General features: G+C 41.6%; 1 protein-coding gene across 2 annotated transcripts in view; it reads left to right on the top strand.

Moving 5' to 3' along the window:
• LOC147102729 (myosin-10) overlaps window positions 1–23,538 on the top strand; it is a 179,376-nt gene that overhangs the window by 33,252 nt on the left and 122,586 nt on the right. The window lies entirely within an intron of this gene.

The raw sequence follows: 23,538 nt of genomic DNA, 5'->3' as shown, positions 1-23,538 counted from the left end.
TTTTAAAAAGAGAGGTGGGGTGGGGGAGGAGCTTGGTTTAGTAGTCTCTTGTTTAAATTTAAGAAAATCTGATTTTATAAAAACAAAGGAAAGCGGTGTTCAACAAATTCAGCCTCCTGTTTAGCTTGTGTGCTGCTCATAATGTAAATGGGGAAAATAAAATATCTGCTCCGCATTCTTATTTGATTAGTTACACATCTAATCCGACAAATATTGTCATCCCTTTTTATGGTGTGACCTGTAGGCGCTGTTACAAAGATCAGAGTTTCCCAGTTTATGCTAGTTTTGCAACGGAGTGGGTGCCAAGTAGTAAAAATACATGCAATTATCCAGGACAAGATGACATTTTATGAGCACGCACTCAATTAGCTCAGGACCTGAGCTGATGAGGGAACAAACCAGTGATGAGCAAGAAGATCTGCTTCTAAAAGCAGTGTCCCATTGGGCTAGGGAAGAAGTTTTTTATTCACTGTCGTGGGGCTTTAACTCCTATTTATTAGCTATTGAGCTTGTGTTGGAGTGAGTATATTGCCGACTATATTCAGGGTTAATCCTTCCAAACTCCCAAGTGTCAGCCTTGGCTCAATCATAGCACTTTTGTGAGTCCAGAAGGTCGTCTGGTTCAAACCAACTCCAGAGACTTGAGCACATTATCTAGGCTGACACCTCAGTGCAGCACTGCCAGAGATGCCATCATTTGGACTGACTGCTCTGGTGGAATTGGTACTATTTGAAGAGGAGCAGGGGAGTTCTCCCTGGACAACACCACTAAAAACAGATTCTCTGGCTATCTGTCTCTCTGTTGTTTCTGGGACTTTGCTGTGTGCAAGTTAACTGCTGCGTTTTGCTTACAGAAGTGACTACACTTCAAAAAAATGCTTAATTGGCTATAAAATGCTTTGAGGCATTCTGAGGAAGTGAAAGGTGCTGTATAAATTAAAGTTATTTATTTCATGCACCAGTTTTCACTCTTGCTCTTTCTCCTCCATTCCTGCAACAACAACAAAGTTTGGAAGCTTGTCCTTGCTATGAAATTTGATATCTGCGCTCCTCTAATTCTGCCCTCTTGAGCATCCCTGATTATAATCGCTCAACCATCGGTTGCCTGGGCCCTAACCTCTGGAAATCCCTGACTCAACCTCTCTGCGCCCCTCCTTTTTAAGACGCTCCTTAAAACCTACCCCTTTGACCAAGCTTTTGGTCACCTGCCCTAATGTATCCTTATGTGGTTTGGTGTCACATGTTTTTTCTTAATACTGCTGTGAAGTGCCTTGGGACATTTTACTATGTTAAAGGTGCTATATAAACACTTGTTGCTGTTGTTGTATTGACATGGTATAAATCAGTGCTTGACTTAACGGTGAAGCAATCACTGATTTCCTGGTGTGCCACCAGGTAGTCTGATCCAAGGATGGAGACTTGGACAGCACTCAGCCTGACTCTGGAAGGCAGCCCAGGCAAAGACACCCAATCCCTCCCTCTGCTCACTCGTGTCCCCGCAGAGCCATAGTCAACCAAGTTTCAAACTCTTGTACACAATGTAACCCGTCAGAATACTTGGTCCACACCTGACTCAAAAAGTTTTTTATTCTACATTTATTTATTAAAAATGGCTTTATTTCCTATATACTCGACTTTGTACCCATCTTTCAGTTGCAATTAAAAAGCACTATGTTGAAACCATTGGCACATTAATATGAGGTAGGATCATGCTTGTTCTCCCAGGGAGAATTCATGGTTGAAATAAATTAGTATCGGCTTGGCTCTGTTTGTTAGTACTCTTGACTTTAATTTTTTGGATAGACTGGAGAAGCTGGGGTTGCTCTCCTAGCAGAGAAGGTTGAGAGGAGATTTGATAGAGGTGTTCAAAATCATGAGGGGCCTAGACACAGTAGATAGAGAAACTGTTCCCATTGGTGGAAGGGTCGAGAACCAGAGGACACAGATTGAAGGTGATTGGAGAAGAACGAAAGGCGACATGAGGGGGGGGAAAAACTTTTTTTTTTTATGCAGTGAGTGGTTAGGATTGTGATCCTGTCAGAAATTTGTGGGTTGAAGTCTCGCTCCAGGATCTTGGCGCAAACTGGGCTGACACCCCAATGCAATTCTAAGGGAGTGCTGCATTCAGATGTTCAGTGGTTTGGTTGGACATTGAAGATCTGTGAATTCTCCTGGCCCTCAACTGATGCTTCCAAAAACAGATGAAATGGCTGTTCATCTCTGCTGTTTGTGAGAACTTGCTGTGTGTAAGTTCTTGCTGTTTAATGAGTTGCTATTTCAGAATACTCCATTTGAGAAACTTGATAAAATGCTACTTGGATGCAAATGTTATTTCTGCCCGCCCCCCCCCCCCCCCCCCCCAGGCTGTGTGCGCAAGTCCAATATGGTGCAGTACTGAGCTGTACCAGCCAGAAAAATCCCAAGTCATTCCAGTCTGCAATCGATGGGTTGTCATGAAATGGGTTGAGTCCAGAATGCTGGACTTGTTTAAGAAATTGCTAGAATGGGGATAATTCTGGAAGAACAAATTTTTTTTAAAAAAATGACTGAATTTTGTGAACTGATCTTTGGCTGTAGGGGGGAGGGACTACAGTTAGCATCCTGAGTCAGCAAGGGGAATCGGGTGAAGACAAGTTTGGCTTGAATTTTACGGCTTCATGGTCATGCAGCGTACTCTTGCTTCCTTCAAGGTCACATGAACATTAGGCACTTTAAGGTAGTGAAAAGCTGAATGGAAGAAGTAAGTGAAGCTAACTGGGGTGAAAAGTGAGATTCTGTCGTCTTCAAAAGACACAAGACCCAAGAGATGTGAAATAGTTTGCAAAAACTGCAGTATGTAAAATAAAGGAAAGATTGAAAAGATCTGACACTTCACCCTTCAATCTAATTCAGCGTGAATGGAAATTGATCCAGAAATTTTCAAAAGCAGAGTATTAGAAATGTTTAAAGATGAGAATTTTGCATTTTTAGACACATTAATTTTACACTTCTGAAACTAATTTAAATTTTTTCTACTAAACCTGCTCTCTGATCCTGAAAGTTCCATAAGCACTGCTGCTCACTGGTATCTAGTTGCCATTCTTTGTGCAAGTCTAGTGTGTCAGCAATCCATTTTACCTGGGGGAGAGTGGGAGGAGATGATGCTGGCTCATTTGAAATTTCAAGATGGGGATTGCTAGATTTTTGTTAGGTAAGGATATCCAAGTGTGGCATAAATGTGGTACAGATCAGCCATGATCTAATTGAATGAATGGCAGAACAGGCTATGGACTATGCATGTTCCTATCTTCCTAGAAGTATCACAGCAGAGCCTGAACCCACCTCAACCCTTTCTGCATGCATGTTTTCCAGAAGAAACCAGTGAATTGCATTTGGGAGCAGGATGTATGGCACGCTCTCTCTCTCTGCAGCCAGCTGAGCCTAACTTAGTGTTCCTACTACTGCTGTACCTGGAACCAGATATCTCACTTGGAAATGAATTCCTAAACTGCTGGCTTGGGAATGGGCAGAAATGCCATTAGACCAACAGGAACTTGGCAGCAAGCCTTCACTCTGATCAGTAACAATCTTTTTTCCCATAATGGTCTGCTGACTTTGACCTGAGTGGGCATGATGCAATAGTAAGTATTTGTGAATAACTGAAGTGCACATTCAGAAAGAAAGTTGCTGATTAAATCTACATAATGCTTAAAATAGCACAAATGAACTGTTGGGTTTGTAATGTTTGAACATTTGTACATTAAATGTTAGTAATTGCAGTTGCAGTGCAGCATATTGGACCATCTTGGAAAGGGTCCATATTTTTAGCTGTTAATTTAAGTTTGAATTGAACTACGGTTGTTTTGTTTAGGGGCCGTGTTGTAGGGAGTGAGCTGACGTGATTACTGGAGTTCCTTTGTTCCCATAAGTTTCTAGACTCATTGTGCAGCGATAAGCCAGGTGGTCTGGTCAGTTATGAGCTAGGCAAAATGGACTTTAACAGCTACATAGTGGCTGCATTGTTCTGCTTTTACTACAAGAGGCTAGCTGTTAATTTTTAGTTTGATCCTCTGTGCAGTTGGATGATTTTTGCTGTCTCTGCTTTTATTGGTGTGCAGCTGTGTAACTTATCTGGGTAAGAAGACTGGTAGTTGACATGCAGTGTAAATGCAGTTGAACTACTGAGGGCTCTAGTCCTCGCACTCCCGTTAAGGCCAGAGTTTGAGCCCAGTTTCAGTGCGCAAGAATGTTTATCTTTGGCATTTCCCAGAGATTTGGGGGGTGAAGGGCAGAAAGACAGAACAAAGCATCGCCACATGATTAGATGCTTCTAGGAATGTAACCCCACTGCTTCTGAAGGCAATGGGTTCAGTGCGCTAATGGAATGTTGGATTTCTTTTCCTTTTAGAGAGTTTAATTGAGTGTTAGTGAACTCTTGCTCCAATTTGAAGTGTGCTGCAAATTAAGAACATAAAAAATCTGAGGTAAATGGCCCTGCCATTCAATAAGATTATGGCTGATCATCTATCGCAACTCTCCTTTCCTGCCCTATCCCCATATCCCTTAATTCCCTTTGTTTGTACCCTGGATAAGATAGTATTGGAGCTTGAGGGTGATGTAATGGCAATTTTTAAATTATGTGGTAATAAGCAGGAAAGTTGACTTTTTGGCAGCAGTATTGGCTTACTGCCACGTGCACTCCATATTTATTATCCCCTTGTGATTTGAACCATATACCTGTGTCTTTTGCATGTGCCCCTCCAATCTTTTCAAAGGTGGACAGGACAACACTTGGTAAGCCAAAAATAGATATGAATCATTAAGTTGCTTTATTTCATCACAGGTGAACACACAGAACAACTGTGTTCAGACTCTTAATTAAATCAGTACAACTTGTCTTTGTGCAACAATGTAAAATAACAATGATTCCTTATATAGTGGGTTGTCTTGACACAAAACCCAACTGCCTTATGCATTATCCACCTAAGCCTGGCAAAACCTTGCCCTTGCATCCATCTTGTTTGGAAAAACTATATGGACTGTTTTAGTGGAGGGTCGAGGCTACACCCTCTATTGATGCCCTGAACAAGGAATCTCCCAACACAATGGGTGCAAGTTGCTTAGAGTACTGAGGGGCTAGCTAATTTCTTCTTTAGTCATTCTCTCTGATGTTTCTCAGCACCTTGCTTAAAACTTGTATGAATACACTTTTCTTGAAACACAACCTGTAAATGTAACTTAGTCCCTGGTCTAAGTTAGCTGATCTCACATAAGGTGCAGTAAGGGTGCTATTATTGGTCAGTGCCCCTGTGCTAGGGAGGAATTGCAATCGGCCAGAGTTTTCCCACTCCAGACGACTATCCAGTGACCCCTGTCATAGTGCTTGTGGATGAATATCTAGTGAGAACAGAGGCATCACAACTGAGTTTGACCATCACATGGGTTCACATGAAAATGGCCACTTGGGTGAGGTACACGCGAGTTGCTTGGTCATGAAGCATATCCCAGCATATGTCCGTGCCTTCGGATGAGGGGGAAATGCTGAACATATCAGTATGTTGTACAGATGTCACATTGTGAAGTAATAGGATGCATTGTTGGTGAAAATGAAGTTGTCATGTTTTTTATTAGGTTAATGCCACTATTGTATCAAGATTTGGGATAAACACATCTTTTTCTGGGGAATGACGTGAGAGGCACCCATTTGGAATAGTATTCCATGCCTTATTCCTCAGTAAAGTAAACCAGCTCTAATTATCAAAGTTCAGTTTTCATTATACTCTGTCCAATGATGCAGCTGCTGCAGATTTATATCTCATGTTTTCCATAGCATTATTCAATGGCTTTGTATTGGGTCAGCATTTGGAAACATTTTAATCAGGAAATGCTAGTGCTGTTTATAAATGGATCCAGCTGTCTTAAACTTGGCTGAAAGTGGGTAAAACTTGTAATAGTGCATATAAATTTGCAATTAAAAGTTTTACTAACTCTGAGCTGGACGGCAATGTGCCAGTTATGTTTAAATATTGTAAAAATTGTATGTGCCAAAAAAAATGGCACAAAGATCAATACTTCATACCCCTGATGTTGCAAGACTTCACCAAAGGCCTGCTGTCTCGGTTGGGGCAGGCACGTGCCTGGTATTCAGCAGGCTGAACTTTGGGTGTTATTTTTGGGTATGAAAGAAGGCAGTGCTGCAGGCAAATTTGACCCCAATTTAACTAAAATTATTGAAATATTCTACTTTTTTGCAAGCTGAACTTTGAACTGACGTGCAAGATAATAGTTTACATAACTAGAGTTGTGCCCTGTAGCTTATCTTGTATGGAAAAAGTGACGCGATAAGAACTTACTGGCCCAGATTTTCCTTTCAATAATGGTGCTCGCCGTTATTTATGTGCAAACGGCGCAGCAGCTTTAGGCAATGGGCAGCTGCACGGTTAAACTCCAATCCAAAGTTGCCGTCGAAGGTGCCCCGCTCCGCTGTTGGCTTCATAAACAACATCTCGGCGTCTGCCACATCATTGAAATGCATTGAGGGGCGTGAAGTTGCTGTATTTGTGCAATAGATACAAACTAAATTTGCCACAAAGTTGAGTCTTGTCTATTCCAGTATAAGTACCCCCTTAATGTGATGAGTATTAATTTCTGCCAATCAACCTCTCTGCCACTGAAAATTAACTATTGCAAGCCTCATTCCTACAGGTTTTAATTGTTGGAGTTTTTAAAAATGTAAAATTGTCTCTTCTCAATCCAATCTTTCTTTCCCTCCCTTCTCTTTCTGTACCTGATTTTACATTGAATTCACCCACTCTAATTTACAATTCCTTCTCCGTCCTAGTGCTGTTAATGTCACATTCCTTCAATCTGATTGGTTAAGGAGATACAGTTGCTTGCCCTGTTCACTCGGGGCCCAGATGCGCTCTTTCTCTCACTGTGATGTTATCGGCTTGCACTTTCAGCAACTCGCCACGCCAATTTAAAAACCTAAAACATGCAAGGCTGGTCTAACTAATGGCAGATGCTGTTAGATGCTCTGCAACAGCCATATTTGGCTCCATGTGCTTTACATGCTATTAGCCTTTGGGTGCAGGAAATGAACATTGAAATTTGGTCCATGCCTTAAATGCATCAAGAGCAATCATCTTGCCAAGCACCCCCCCTGATGCCACTGCACTTATCACACATTCGGTCCTAGGTATGACTGACCTGAGATCTCGCTCACTTGGCTAGTTCCATTACTGCAGCTTGGACCTCTGCCTTAGTTGGTGCATGAAGTCTCATTGTGCACATTTTGCCAACAAAGCAATAGTGCATCTCCCAGTTACTGCACTCCCTTTTTATAGTAATTCACAGAAGTAGTGCAACACACTCTTAATGTTGATCCGCTTTGTTCTGCAGTTATTTTTGTGCATTTATTTCCTAAATTATGTGGAATATTACTTGAGGAAGCTATCAGAACATTACAGGACTCTTCACTGCAGCTCACTTGCATTTTGGTACATTTTTGGATATTTTACTGACCAGATGCTCTGCCATCCAGTGTTAACAGGACGTTGCACTATTTTGACTGTTGGAGGCAGTGTTTTGTATCAAGATATTTTAACAGATCTCTGCGAGTTGAACTGTGCAAGCTATTCGTTTACACCACTGGAGTTGTACCCTCAAGCTTATCTAGTCTGGAAAAAGCGATGAGGACTTATTGGCCTAGACTTTCCAGTCCCAAGTAATGATGAGGCAAGTGGCACTTGTTGATCATGTAGCTCTTTACTGCAAGTTGTTGATTAAAGATTTGTTTTTAGAAGCTCTGAAAGATGCATTTCTTTCCAAAAATGAATTTTCATTTGTAATTGGATATCTCCATGAAGGATAGTGATTTTAATTGCATACTGCATGATACTCTGGAATCTAATTCACATTAAATTACTAAATCCTAGTTTTTCAAATTTAGTAATGGGTAAAGGCAGTCTCTTCTATGCAAAATTTTGTTGCAAATTCTGCTGTATAGTTGGGCTGAAACATTAATTAGCGTGGAAAGTGGGTTGGGAAAGCCAATTGTCTTTAGGTTTTGCTGTATCTCTTCAACAACTGCTTTCATGTAATGTCCCAAGGCACTCAGACAAAATTTGACACCGAGCCACGTAGAGCGATATTAGGACAGGGCTTGGTCAAAGAGATAGGTTTTAAGGAGTGAGGTAGAGGTTTAAGGAGGGAATTCCAGAGCTTGGGACGTCCAGGGATAAAATGCCAGAGACAACACATGAAAATTAACCATTGTCCTTTTTTGTACAAAATAATTCCCTGACTGAAGATGGGCGTGGGCCTGATTGAAGTTGCTTGGCACTGACAGTTTACGTAGAACTGTTTGCTTGTTCTTGAGCAGCGCAGTGAAAACTGTCATTGTATTTACTTACTGCTCAAAACTGGTCCCTGGAGCTTTAAATTTACAACACCAAGTAAAACATAGTGAAGTTTCTCCCACTCTGGCTGTAGCCAAAATAAGTTGGCTGTGGTACATGGAGCACTTGGTGCCCCTGGAGCAAAAGCATTTTCAGCCGTGGCAACCTGTCCTTGTACTGTGTATGGTGAGGTTAAAACCAACCTCTGCAAAAGTGGTGCTATGACTTTATCTGTGTGTTTCTAATTGTTAGTGAAGCAAATATAATCCATGCATTGAGGGAAGAATCTGATCGTATCTGTGTAGGGGTTACTAACTGCTACTTAATCACACTGCATACTTAAATAAATACCATTTCTATTTAATTGGTGCATGAGGCAGTTGGAACATTTTTTAATCAAGTTGCAGTTCAGTTTACTGTTGTAGCGTTGCTGTTTTTCACTTGTATATGTTCTTTTCTGTGTCTGTATATACTATAATGTTTTCTTTGGCTAGCATTTTTAACTGCCTGTAATTTAGAATTTTTAATTTAATCATACACCAATTGCTTTTTTAAAATTATAAAACCAATTTGTCTTGCGTAATTTTAAATGCTTTCCCAGATTTCTATCAAAGAACCGGAACTGTTCTACCCTCATCGAACACTAGTTTAATTCCGGCCTTGCACTTCAGCAGTAGTTCTATTGGTGCATTTTTTTTTTTTGCACAGGATAAGAAATGTTGGTCTTAACCATGTAGTTTTCCCAGTTTAAATAAGATATTGGGTAACTGAAACTAAAAGGTCAATCAATATTATTCAAAATAAAATATAAAATCTGGAGGCCAAATAAAGCTATCCTCTTGGCGACTTAATTCCAGCCTCCGACGAACGTCTTGCTGCACTAGTACGGCACTTTTCCATCTTTTGAACTGAGAATTCTGTAGCCTCTTGGGTTACCAATTTATAACTTGAGCAATTTTGTGCTGTGGATCCTTGCCTACTAGGAACTGGATTGAGACTGCTGTTGGTCTGTTTTACTTGGGACTCTGGCTTCCATTAGCAAGACCTTCATCTCCTCAATCGAAACTGGATTTGAATCCCAATACCAGATGGAACCGGACACTCTGCTAGCCCACTGACTCCGTCTCCCTCATTCATATTTGGCTGTAAGAAACTCGACATTAAAATGACTGGGATAGAACCTAAATTTTAAGTCTTGCAAATGAATGGGTATGTGCAAAGGGCATGGAACTAAAATAATGGTTAAATTTGGGCCCTTAACAGTAAACTGCCATTTGTGGAAGGAAGCTGTGGATTCATGATCATTTAAGGTTCCCAAAAGACTGATGTGGTGGTATGCATATTAATGATATGTCATTCTGTTGAAGAAAAAGTTGACCTACTTCAGTAATTTCATCAATTTTTCTTTCCCCTCTTCTTTCACCCCCTAAGGTGTCGAACCCTGATCGTAACCAGTTATTATAACACTCTGCCGTCTATAATATGGGACATGAATTGCTATTTAAATGAATCCATTAACCTATTAAGCATTTTTTTTTAGCCATAGCTTTAATCTTGGAAGGGAGGTGGGGTGTGGAGAAAAAGATGATCTCCCTTTTTAGCTTCAGGAATTCTCAGCAAATTAATGAAAATGTATTTAAAATCAGCTAAGGTTAAAGAGGAAACTTGTATTTATAACTGCCTTATCACATCCTGTGGACATCCCAAAACACTCAACCAATGAATCACTTGATGTAGGCAGATATAGCACCCAGTGTCTTTGGTGTTGGTCGAGCAAGGAATGCTGGTCATGTCACTGGAGAACTTCTCTTTGTTTAGTGCCACGAGAACTCTTTTGACTAGTGCCTTAGTGATGTCTCATTCCTAAGCATGAGATGACCTGAAAACAGCACTTGAGACTAATTCTGCTCTGGAACCTTATGGTTTTTGCATTCCTATACCGCAGGTGTCTTCAAGGAAGAAGAGATTGCACAAAGAATACATCCTAAAATATTTTGCAATCCAGTATGTTGTTACACTATTGGGTAGACACAGCATGAATAGGCTATTGGGTACTCCAAGTCTGCTCCTTCCACAGACCATTTGCTACTTGAATGTAATTGAGTAAAGCTCCAATATTTATTCATCCTCTCCAGCCCCAAAAACTGTCATCATGAAATATGTCATTGTAGCGGTTCGTGTAGATCGCCACTAAATAAGAGAGTTTGACTTCGACGAACTATTAACAAGTTGTTTATTTACAGGAACAGACTAATTACATCAGGTAAGATGGCTGACTGTAGGAGCACCGTGGCATAGGTCTCGTCCCAGCGGGGACTCCACGAGGACTGAGTTCGCAGTCCTGTGGGGAGCGTGATGACGTCATCGCGTTTGTGTTGTGAAGTCATCGCGTTCGCATTTCCCGCGCTTAGGGCGTCATGTGATGCGCGTCGTTGCGTCGCTGGCTGTTGAGGCCGAGGCTGTGCCGGTGCTTGCCGCGGGAGCGGAAGATCGTCGCTGCCGTTGAGGCCGAAGACGCTGGGCCGGGCTGTGCCAGCGCACGCACATTACGTGACGTGATGTCAGCGCGCTAGGGCGCGTCTTAAAGGGGCAATGGCTCCAACAGGTAAGTTAAAAGGGCAACGGCCCCAAAAGGTAAGTTAAAGGGAATTATGTGTCTTTATGTAAGGTACAACCGGTGGTACCGCCACATCATATTAGCCAAGCTGAGAGTGACTGGACATTTACTGTGCCTTTTCCCTGAGCCTTGTTCATTTTAAGCCAGAGTCCTCTTGTTCTCCACTCAAGTCATATAACCTCCCTCGTATATCCATGTTGTGGCATTTTAAAAGTAACAAATTAGTCATTCTTCAGTTTCAAACTTAAACGTGAGCCCAAAGTACTGTTTCACTTATGGAATCATTAGATCAGTGTTTAAAATTAGTATTTAATGAAGCAACATTCTATAGATTATAATTCAAAAATGTCTAGTTTGTATTGATTTGAGATTATTTTGTTGTATTATGCAAGTTTGTAGAAACTAAACTTTCACCAAATTACCAAATGAAACAGCAGTACAGTTAATGAGAATTTTGTAGCGTTTAACCAACCACCTCTAGCCTTTCTTGATGTACAGAATGCAGCCCAATACTCAACTTGAAAATATGCTTTCAGTTTTGCAATGCAAGAATAGTTAACTGATTTTCTGCTGCAAACATGGAGAGGTGGAGAGCGGGCAGGGCATTGAGTGGTGCCAGTGAATAACTCGTTCTAACCCTTCAAAACCTTGACTTGCAGACACATTTTTGAGTGCTCATTTTTGTAATTAAAATTTTTTTTTATTGGGGGTTGGAAAATGGAATGAAATGTTTGTATAATTTCAGCGACTAGTTCTGTGGAAATTTGCAAATCGGTGAAAAAGCTGCTTAATGTAGAAAGGAAGAACAGTAGTTTGCTGACTAGATTTCCTGTTTAATTTACAGGAGTATATCTTGAGAAAACTGATCAGGAAAGGCGTGTGCACCAATAAATAGTATATGGTTGGAATCAGTGCAAAATAAAAATTGGACACTTGTTTGTTTTTGCTTGTGTTTTATCTTGAAGTGATGTCGAGGTATTCTTGAAGCCAAAATTATTTCCACATCTTTTTAAATAGGCAGACCAAGTAGAATAACTTTATTAAATCTGTAGGGAGTGACCAAGTATCTCTTAATGTTAATGTTTTTGACTTCCTTTTTGAAGTCTCAAGTTTCAATCCCAATTTTGACCAGTATTGGGATGTAGTTACCACCTCTAGCCTTTCTTGGTGTACAGAACGCACCCCAATACTCTACAACTTGAAAATATGCTTTCAGTTTTGCAATGCAAGAATAGTAAACTGATTTTTCTGCTGCAAACATGGGGAGAGGTGGTATTTTTGCACCATTAATTATTCCTTTTGTCTTGTTCCATCTCTTTTGGTCCTTGGCCTCCGATCAGCATCAAGAGCACACAAATGGTTTGTTTATCTAATTGATTGCATCCAAATGATCAATAAGATCTACTTTTATAATATGGTGGGCTAATGCGACAAGGACAGAGTTCTGGCAACCCATTTTTAGGATTCTGTGTGTCTCTCCTGCCCCCCTTCAAAACATTTTTGAACCAGTGTTATGCATAACTCACCTTACTTTAATGTTAAGTATAATGCGTTGTACAAAATATTTTCTTGATGTAAATTACATACTAGAAAGTAGCAGTGTTTTTTAACTAAAATGCTCTCTGCTTTTGAAATTAATGTTCAAGTGTTAGATTTATGAATTCCTGCCTAGAGTCTGGAATATTGTTTCTTTTGGCAAGCATGAGGAAAATAATTTTTGCTGCCTACTCGAGGAACAAAGCTGACTTTATCTCTCACTTCATGTGGTTGATTTTCTTACCCGATGAGCCACAGGTAGAGGCTATAAATCGTTGCTGCCCTGCATTGTTTTGTCTACCAGCAGAGCCCCCAGGTAATACTACCAGTTCAATAGCATTGTGATCTCCCCTCTACATGCTTTGGCTTCAAAACCTAGGCACCCAGAATGCACCGAATAAAACATTAAAATGGGCCTGATTAGTGCTTCAAGTTCCTTGATTTTTTTTGAGTTGAGTACTTGTATTTTTGAAAATAATTTTCTGGGAGGAACAATTTTGCTGAATTACTTGAATTTTCAATTCTTTGAAATTAAATTTTCTATCTCTTTGCTCCAGTGTTTCATAGCTAGCTGGAAAGTTGCTGCAACTATTACTATATGTACTCTCGACATTTATTTGCATTGAAGATGCTTTTGTTTATGCTTCAGTCTACCCAACATGTTCCATCACTGGGATTTTCTACTGAAATTTACGTTGGAATTTTTGTGTCGTGCATTTTTGTTTTTTTTCTTGTCATAAATCAGACTCTGCGCTGCCCACTCTGAGCAAGTGGTGTCTACTCGCAACTTTTTTTTTGATCCGAGACGCAGTTTGCAACAGCTGCTTTGAAAGTTGCTGTTTGGGTTGTCCATGATGGATATGAAATGTCCTCTAGAAAGTAACTGAGCCTTTTCAAACTTAAACACCCTGTTGCTGAGTAAGTGTATGTGACCATGTAGCTTTTCATTGGCACAGCTTTGGACCTAGTTTATCAAGCAAGAAAAGCAAATGCCTATTTGTTTTGCCAGCCTGTGAAACTTTATGAATTGTTCGATTTTAGTTATTTTTTTTGCGGTATTTCTAGATTGTGGAAATATAAAATTTCAGTGATTCAATCCAAACATTGTGCACAGGAATTGAGTTGAGGACTTGCAGACAGATGTTTTTTTTACATTGTTGTCTGTATAACACTTGGGACAGTTGTTTAATTCTGTTGATTTTGAAGTAGCACAGAAAATTAACTGGTAACTCTTCTAGCAAGATAAATTTTCATCTTTACAGGTTGAAGTGCATAATTGACTGTTCCTTTGATATCTTACAACTGCACACATTGAAACTTCCCAAACCTAAAGAGATCTGATCAACAAAATTTGGACTCTGCAATGAATCCTCTCTAACAGTTAGGATTGGTTCTCGATGTTCTTGCCAGTTGGACGACTTAGGCCTGAATACAAATTACTAAACTTGTGAACAGGATATATATCCATATAATGGTTTTTAAAAACTGCATTAATCACGATCAAATTCCCTGTTTACAGTGTTGCTGAGAACATCAGCCTTGATGTTGGAAGTACTGTAACAGTGCTGCTACCCCTGGAGCTGCTGACCAATGCTTAGAGGCAGCTTTTGCCAGAGCCTCGGGTGGTAAATGAGTACTGCCGCAGGAGGGAGAACCTGCAATAATTTCTAGCTGCGGGTACAGTCTGCATGTTGGCCAGCAATACAGTTACACTCTTGCTGGTCTGAAATTATATCCTTGATCATTACAGGTCTGACACACAGAAAATAGCTGGCAAACAACTGCATGTGCAGAAGTTCCTGTACGTGTGTAGTTTCTCTTACTCTGGTGGTGTGAAACTTGCCCCATAATATAGATGTTCTGCAGCACTAGCGGCCTTTAGTTCGCATGCAGATTCCTTTTTGAAGTAATTTTAATAGAGGAATTTGTGTGTGTGTATGTGTATATAAATAAATTGCACCTTGGGATGTTTTATTAGGAAGGAAAGGAAGACTTGTGTTAAAGGTGCTATATAAATGCAAGTTGTTGCTACGTTGAACTTTCTGTCGACTGCCTTTTTGATCTTGTATTCCACACTTTTCTCTCTTTACAAGTAGCTTCACGAATCCACCTGTGCATTTTTAATTACTGTGCACAAATTTCTCTGGTTTTTGCTTGTGTACATATGCTGCATTTAGTATTACTGGGTTGACTCCTTTTTGGTACCATGTTGGTCAGAACATGCTGTACATGTCAGAACTTGGTCACAAGTGGTGCATGTAGAACAATATCACTCTTGTGCTAGTATTAGACCAGTTATAAACTTGGATGGCTGTGTGCTTTCCCCTTCCTTGCATAGGAGATCTAACACATGTTACTAAACAATTTTAGATCTTTGGTTAGAAAACCCTCACTAGCACTATATAGGGGATGAACATCTCAAAACAAAATAAAACTAAATCTCTCCCAATTCAATGTCTAACTTAGAGCACGTGCACTCTCACTGCATCCTCTTGGCTGCCGTTAATTCTGCCAGTACAGCAAAAACTGTCCCTAAGCCTTCTACGGTGGCAGTACACCACACCAGATAACCCACATACCAAACTCCACTTGTAATGCATACTTTTCCAAGCCCCACAAACAAGGTGTACAAGTAAAACACTACTTTAAAAAAAAAAAAAAAAAACTTCCTGTGCCTTTGCTGACTACTGTTCTAGTGAAGATCTGCACTATACTCCCTTGGCTGGCATTTGAATGCCATCTGTTAGTGAAGTTAAGATGGTATTCAACTTCATATTCTGTATCTTGTGCTGGGTAGTGAAAATCTGCATCATTATTTCTCATTTAATATTGTCATTAGTCAATATGCTTGTGTAGGATTAGCAAATTGAGAGTATATGCTTATAACATGCGTGAGTAAATTTTTTCCCTATTTACTTTTTTCTCTCTCTCATTTGTTCCCCCAGCCAAATACCACAGAAGAATCTGCAATTCTGAACACACTGTTGGTGTGAGATTCCTTTTTTTTTGTCCCCAGTATTGTTAACTTTGGAAAAGTTCTATATTGGATACAATGCAAAAAGGACCATACATGGTCAATGTGGTGTGTATTTAAAAAAAAAAAAAAATGTAGCATATCATTCAAAATAGCTGAGATATGAGTGCAACTTTCCAGTCTGGAATGTGCTGGAATGAGCAAGCTATAACCTCAATCCATCTTGCCTGAATAAATAACTAGCTTTAGTGAATCCCCACTGAGAGAATGGACTTGATAGACAAGTGGTGTACTTGTGAGAAATATATGTGGCAGGATTACTCCATTTCAGTGCTAGAGATTCAGATACAAGGAGTTTTTCCAGATATTTCAGGTTATGAGAGGCTGTGATTGAAAAGGGTTTAGACATGCTGTCATTTCAGTCTTTCAGGAGGCAGGTTATCTGTGCATATGCTATTTGTGTTGATGGAATAGAACATTAAATTGGAAGCATAAATTCTACTGATTCCAAGCACCGCTGTCTGGATTGAGACAAACTGTATCGAGTGCAGTTAATTCTTTTGCAGTTGAACCATGTGAAAGAACCTAATGTTCTGTGAAGTCTTTTCATTTTTCCTAATCCCCCCTAGCAGCAAAGTAACAGCAGCAGAGGTCTTAATGGGTAGTAATTTGATATCTAGATCCAGATGACTAAGCACTCATGCCTTACTCTTGTAGATTTGTCATTTGAAGCCTTTATTCAGACAACTGACTGGTAATCCACTCCCACCTGTCCATGTAATCCAAAGAAATGGTGAGTGAGAAGCTGAGAATCAAAATGATAAAAGCTGAATCTGCAGATAGTTAAATAAAAAAGTACAATGAAGGAAAACTTAAATGGGTGTTATAGGGAGCACAGTAAATAGATAACAGAAATTGCTGGAAAAACTCAGGTCAGGCAACATCTGTGGAGAGAAATTTGAGTTGACGTTTCGGGTCGAAACCCCTTCTTCGATCTACTTTTCTTTCCAGTTTTGAAGGCAGGGCTGCGATCGAACAAAAGAAGTAAGAGACAATAAAAGGTATTCGAAACCAGACGAGATGCTAATAGGCCAGTGGAGACAAGACAGCTGAGATAGTAAATAGATATTTGGCAGACAGACCAAACAAGTTGACTCTTCAGAAATACTTAGATTTCAAAATGAGAGTTGAGTAACAGGTGTAGGCCATTCAGCCCCTCAAGCCTGCTCTGCTAAATCATGGCTGATCTGTACTTCAACTCCATTTACCTGCCTTGGTTCCATATTTCTTGACACCCTTACCTAACACATCTATTGAGCTCAGTCTTGAAAGCTCCAATTGTCCCAGCATCCACAGACTTTCGTGGCGAGATAATTTATTAATTTGGAGCTTCACATCCTTGCATAGTCGTGTTGGGGAATTGGATCCAGCTGTTTCAACTCTTCATTATTGTGCAAGGAGTATGTGTGTTTCCCCATCTCCAACAGTTTAAAAACAGTTCTGTGGGTAAGTTGACTGCCTAGTGTATTTACCCCACTGAGCCAATAGGGGCCCCACTTTTTCCCCCTCAATCACCTTGTGGTGATTTCTGTTAAAGATACTTTATAAATGTATGGTATAAGGAACTATGGCTTAGGAGGGTCCCAGGTGTGTGACCTCAGCTAGACAGTATGCCCCCTCTGATAGGGAGGGATGAAAATGAGGCAAGGTTTAATCACTGCACTGACCTCTGTTAGAAAGTGTGAATTTATGTTCAATTAGATATCTGCTGTAATGCCTCCCATGATGATGATTTTTAAAAAGCCTACTGATTCTCCCAAATAATAGCCATTTGGTAGGGTGGGTGATGCTGGCAGCACTATACCCTTGCAAGAGTTGCCATCTTCAGGATGTGGTGGGGGGGGGGGATTGAAAATTGCAACATGAATATTCTTGTAAAATTTTGGATGACCTGTTTGTATACGTCTGTGTTTTAAGCAGCAAGATTGAGGTAGTTATATTGCACTGAATAGAAAATGGGCTGGTTGTTGTTCAGTGTGCCTGATTTCCCCAGTATAGTGCACATGGAGTCGGTTATTCTTGTTGACTTCATATTTTAGCTGTATTTTAAAAACATTTCACACAATGTGGCTGTATTCACAAGGCACACTCCATCGCTGATAACCACGGAGCCAGTAATTAACTGAGCACTGTCTCTCAATATTTTGATTGTTTACCATGGCTGGTTTTCACATGAAAGCAGGAGTTAATGAAAGAACAGGACTCTACTGTCTGCAGCAGAATAGTGAGTCAATTAATGTGTGTGGACAACCATGACAATTGGTAGTCTGAAGCCTTGTATGCAAGAGAACATGTCCTGTATTTGTGTCGAACGTTTGTGAAGAACTAAATCTGCTTTACATGCTTACTGAAGAAAAGCTACTACTTCCAGTTGGGACAAGTGTTGTGTATGTACCTTTTTAAGGGAATAACTGGTCTCCGACTGCAGTACCAGCAGTGACCACCCCTGTATAAAAGGCGCTAGCAAGCTTCTGTAGTTTCAGTTTCCCGATTTGTCTCCATTTAGTAAAGACTTGTTATAATCAACTCCTGCTGTCCGTGTCTCAATTATACGCGGACATAATATTGGCGACGAGCAGATACGAACTTACCTACAGTCTGCACCACCTCATGGGATCCATTCCTGAAGCGAAGTGAGTAGAGGTCGAGGCCAGAAGGAAGAAAGAAGCAGTAGAAATGGGCGTTGACCGTGGGCATCCGCCCCTGAGTCAGCGGAGTTGAAGATTACAGGAGCAGCTGTCGAGAGCGGGGCCTGGTTCCTGTCGATGGTGCTTCAGCTAATCGGGCTGGTGGCAGGTAGTACACATCCTTCCTGGGCTGCGGCGGTCGAGACCTCGAGCGGGTGGCTTGCAACGGGGCCGAGCAGCGTTGTCGGGAAGAGGAGAGAGAGAGAGAGGGTGGAGCACACGGCACGGCCGGTGCTACAAAGCCGGGCAGCGTACGGACCAGAGAAGAGGGAGGCAAGAGTCCCACAGGGTTGTTCCACGACGGGAAAATAATAAAATTTAAAAAATGAAATATTAAACGCGCAGAAAACCGCGAGGAGCTGCAGGTTGCAACGGAAAGCAGCGCTAGCAACAGCGAGGAAGAAGGCAAAGCGCGGGAGGCGCCATCTTAATCCAGCGGGGAAGAAGGCAAAGCGCGGGAGGCGCCATTTTAGATTTTCAAGATGCCGAAGACTGGCTGTATCACTGCCTTTGATAATGCAATAGAGGACTGGACCACGTATGTGGAAAGAGTCGAGGTATATGGCGAGGCAAACGAAATAGCCAATGAGAAAAAGGCATCGGTATTGCTAAACTTAATGGGCACTAGAACGTATGGCCTATTGCGGGACCTGATTACTCCAGCCAAACCAAAGGCGAAGAGTTTTAACGAAATTGTTGCTATCCTACAGGAACACCTAAACCATGCACCGCTGCTGATAGCGCAAAGATTTAAATTCCACAGGAGAACTCAGCATAAAGATGAGAGCAATGCTGAGTACCTTACGGAACTACGCAAGCTATCAAAGCACTGCCAGTTCGGAGCAGGACTGGCAGATACCCTACGGGACAAATTTGTCTGTGGACTCCTGCGTGAAGAACACAGAAGAAGTTACTCTCGGAGAAAGAGCTGACGCTAGATAAGGCTTTCAGCGTCGCAGTATCGTACGAAGCAGCAGCCAGGGGAGCTGCGGAAATACAACAAAAGCCACAGGAATACGGCACCCACGAAATGACACGGGGATTTGCAAAATGTTATCGCTGCGGCAGAACTAACCATGACCAGAAGGACTGGTCCAAGGACAAAATATGCAGGCAATGCGGAAAGATGGGACACATTGCACGAGTTTGCAGGTCTGGGAAGAAGACCGACAACAAAAGGCTACTAAGGAACCGTACAAAAGATGACGGACAGTAGTTCCGAAGACCAGATGAGCGATAGTGAATCTGGGAACAGGAGACTAAGCTGTCTCAAACTTCACAATGTAATTGCAAAAGAGGATCACCGAACCATTTGGGTCACCCTCACGATCGCAGGGTCCCAAGTTAAAATGGAATTGGATACAGGATCGGCTCTAACCGTCATGAATCGACGAGACTACGAGTGGCTATTCTCACACATACCCTTGAGAGAGACATCCATCGTCTTGACGACGTATACGGGGCAAAAAGTATACCCCAGAGGAAAAATAAGGGTGCCTGTCGAATACAACGGCAAGAAAATACGGAAATTGTATCTCTACATACTGCAAAATGGTGGACCACCATTATTGCGATGTGAATGGATCAGAAAGATAAGCTTAGATTTCCATTCATGCAATCACGGTGGATGGTTAAAAAAAAAATGAAGACGTCACTCCTGGACGATTGTCAACAATCTTAGCTAACTCCAAAGAGGTATTTCAACAAGAACTGGGCACGCTTAAAGGCGTAACCGCACCTTGATAAAAATAGAAGAGAATGCAATTCCCAAGTTTTTCAAAGCAAGACCGGTACCATATGCAATTCGCCCAGCCGTCGAGGCAGAGCTGGAGAATCTGGAGAATGCAGGCGTGTTAACTAAGGTAGACTGGAGCGAGTGGGCGACACCCATTGTTCCTGTCATGAAGAAAACATTAAGCAAGAAGTCTGAGGAGCCAAGGAAGGTTTGCATCTGTGGGGATTTCAAGGTGACGGTGAACCCAGTCCTTCACACAGTACAGTATCCTCTTCCAAGGATCGAAGACCTCTTCGCCTCACTATCTGGAGGGAAGCGTTTTACAAAAATTGACCTAGCACAAGCGTATATGCAGATGGAGGTTGAAGAATCCTCTGGGAAGTATCTCACGATAAACACTCAAGGGTCTTTACCAGTATCATCGATTGGTATTCGGAGTAGCATCAGCTCCGGCGATATGGCAAAGAGCGATGGAACAAGTCCTGTAAGGGATTCCGGGGACTCTGTTACTTGGACAACATCCTAGTGACAGGTGAAGATGACAGTGAACACCTTAACAACCTAGAACAGGTGCTCACTAGACTACAGGAACATGGGCTACGAGCCAACCGCCCAAGTGCGAGTTTAAGAAACAGATATCGTATTGTGGCCACGTGATTGATGAAGAGGGGTTACATAAGTCCCCTGACAAAATTGAAGCGGTTGTTAAGGCCCCAGCGCTTGAAAATGTGTCGCAACTGAGGTCATTCCTCGGATTGGTGAATTACTACCATAAGTTTTTGCCGAATTTGTCGACAATCCTGCTACAAACTGGAGTAGCATGGAAATGGAGTGATGAATGTAAGCGGGCCTTTCAGAAGTGTAGAGGCTTGATCACTTCAAGAAGTATTGGCTCACTACAACCCATCACTACCGAGAAGACTAGCGTGTGATGCGTCTCCCTACGGCATTGGGGCGGTACTGTCACATAAATTCCTTGATGGTTTAGAGAGGCCGATAGCTTTTTGCGTCACGCTCGTTAACTTCAGCCGAGCGTAACTACGCCCAGATTGACAGAGGGGCCCTCCGCCTAGTGTGGGGGGTGAAGAAGTTCAATCGCTACCTGCACGGTCAAAAATTTACTCTACTAACTGATCATCAACCTCTTGTCTCCATTTTCAACCCTCAGAATGGCGTACCGATAATGACGGCACAACGGCTACAGAGGTGGTCCCTTTTCCTAGGGGCACACCAATATGACATCGAGTACAAAGCAACTAAACAGCATGGGAATGCTGATGGATTGTCGCGCCTACCGTTGCCGACGGTGGAAGAACTACTTGCAGTGGATCCAATGGAGATATTCCACTCGACCATAGTCGAATGTCTCCCTGTGACGAATGCAAACATAGAAAAGGAAATACGAAATGACCCGACACTATCCCGGGTCTATGATTTAACGGTGAAGGGATGGCCAGCGCATGGCGAACCACTGCTGCCAGCATTCTCGCCGAGAAGAGAACAGCTGTCAGTGTGCAGAGGAACCTTGATGTGTGGATCCAGAGTAGTAATTCCACCCAAATTGAAGGATAGAGTGCTCAATGAGCTTCATGAGGGTCATCTGGGAGGGGTTAAAATGAAGAACTTAGCCAGAGCGTTTGTGTGGTGGCCGGGAATCGATAGAGAAATCGAAGAGATGACCAAGAGCTGTACAGGATGCCAGAAGGTCCAAAACGCCCCACCACAAGCCCCTCTACATCCATGGGAGTGGCCCTCATCTCCATGGCAAAGGGTGCACATTGATTTTGCTGGTCCCTTCATGGACTCGATGTTTTTAATTGCGGTGGATGCACATTCAAAGTGGCCAGAGGTAATAATGTCCTCAACCACCACAGAAAAAACTCAGTCTTACAAACCATATTCGCCAGGAATGGGCTGCCTGAACAGATTTGCTCTGACAATGGACCATAGTTTGTGTCTGAAGAGTTCCGGAGGTTCTTAAAGAACAATGGTGCTAAGCATTACACCTCTGCCCCATATAATCCAGCCACTAATGGATTGGCCGAGAGGTTTGTTCAAACATTCAAGAAGGCTATCAAGGCAATGTGTAATGAAGAGATACCCCTACAACACAAGGTGGACAACTTCTTGTTTGCCTACCGGAATGCGACACATGCGGTTGCCAACCAAACTCCAGCCATGATGTTCTTCAATCGAAGACTACGATGCCGCTTGGATTTGGTTAAGCCAAACGTCCGAAGAGATGTGGAGAACAGGCAGTTTCAGAATATGAATGAAAGGCCGACCAGGAGTTTTAAGATAGGTCAACCAGTTTTGGCCCGGGACTACCGCACAGAGAAATGGCAGCCAGGAACAATTTGTACACGGCAAGGACCTCTTGTGTATACCGTGGACGTTGGAGAGAGCATTGTAAGACTCCATGCTGACCAGATTCTAGAGTCACGGGAAAACGTCAACTCCACACCACGATCTGATACACCTGGCAATGAAACCGACATACCAATTGCAGCTACCGCAGAATCGGTGATATTGGAAGCAGATGAACCAAACAACGACATTGATCCAGACTCAAACTTGCCAGAAGAACCTGATACCCCAAAGAGGTGTTATCCAGACAGAATCAGGAAGCCTCCTCAAAGACTGAACTTATAATTGCTTAACCTCAACCAATGTATCTAGCAACCGTAATTGTGATTGGAATTAGTTATCATTTAGTTGTTAAATGAATGTTATGTACTGTTTATTTAAAAGGGGAGGAATTGTTTATGTACCTTTTTAAGGGAATAACTGGTCTGACTGCAGTACCGGCAGTGACCACCCCTGTATAAAAGGCGCTAGCAAGCTTCTGTAGTTTGTTTCCCGATTGTCTCCATTCAGTAAAGACTTGTTATAATCAACTCCTGCTGTCCGTGTCTCAATTATACGCGGACATAATAAGAATCGTACTAATTTTTCTAAACTTTTAAGCTTTTAAAATTTACCTGCTGCAGTATGTACAAGTACTAGTATTTATAAAATTCATGTATTCATTCCCAGAAAATAAGCAGGAAAATTTTACATGGTGAATTAAGTTTAAATACTTGATATTCTACCAGTGAATGCACACCTTGTCATCAGTACATTTTGTTCCCAGGGATAGTACCGAAGCATGATGCCATTAAAGGCTGTTGTCCATCAAATACAGTTTGGTTTGTTGTATTCAATTTTGAGAAATTGAACAATTATCTACCAATTTTTGTCCTTTTCTGAAATCAAAGTAATGTGCTGGAACATTAATTAAACTGATAAGACTTCCATTTTGGAAATGGTGTCAGTAAGACTGGTCTGGCAGTTTTAAGCTATAAATTTAAGGTGAATTCTTGGGTACAGAAGACCAACATGATGCAACAACTTCAACTTGAATTTATAATAACGCCTTTAACCGTGTAAAATGACCCAAGGTGTTTCTCACAGCATTAACAAAATTTGACATCGACCTCCTAGGCGATATTAGGGCAAATGACTCCAAGCTTGGTCAGAGATAGATTTAAAGGAGCATCTTAAATGAGGAA

This window comes from Somniosus microcephalus, chromosome 21 (assembly GCF_052327205.1).
Source record: "Somniosus microcephalus isolate GS21.2 chromosome 21, FLI_Smic_1.0, whole genome shotgun sequence".
Lineage (NCBI taxonomy): Eukaryota > Metazoa > Chordata > Chondrichthyes > Squaliformes > Somniosidae > Somniosus > Somniosus microcephalus.
The sequence above is the reverse complement of the archived record's forward strand: the minus strand, read 5'-3'. Positions and strand labels throughout refer to the sequence as shown.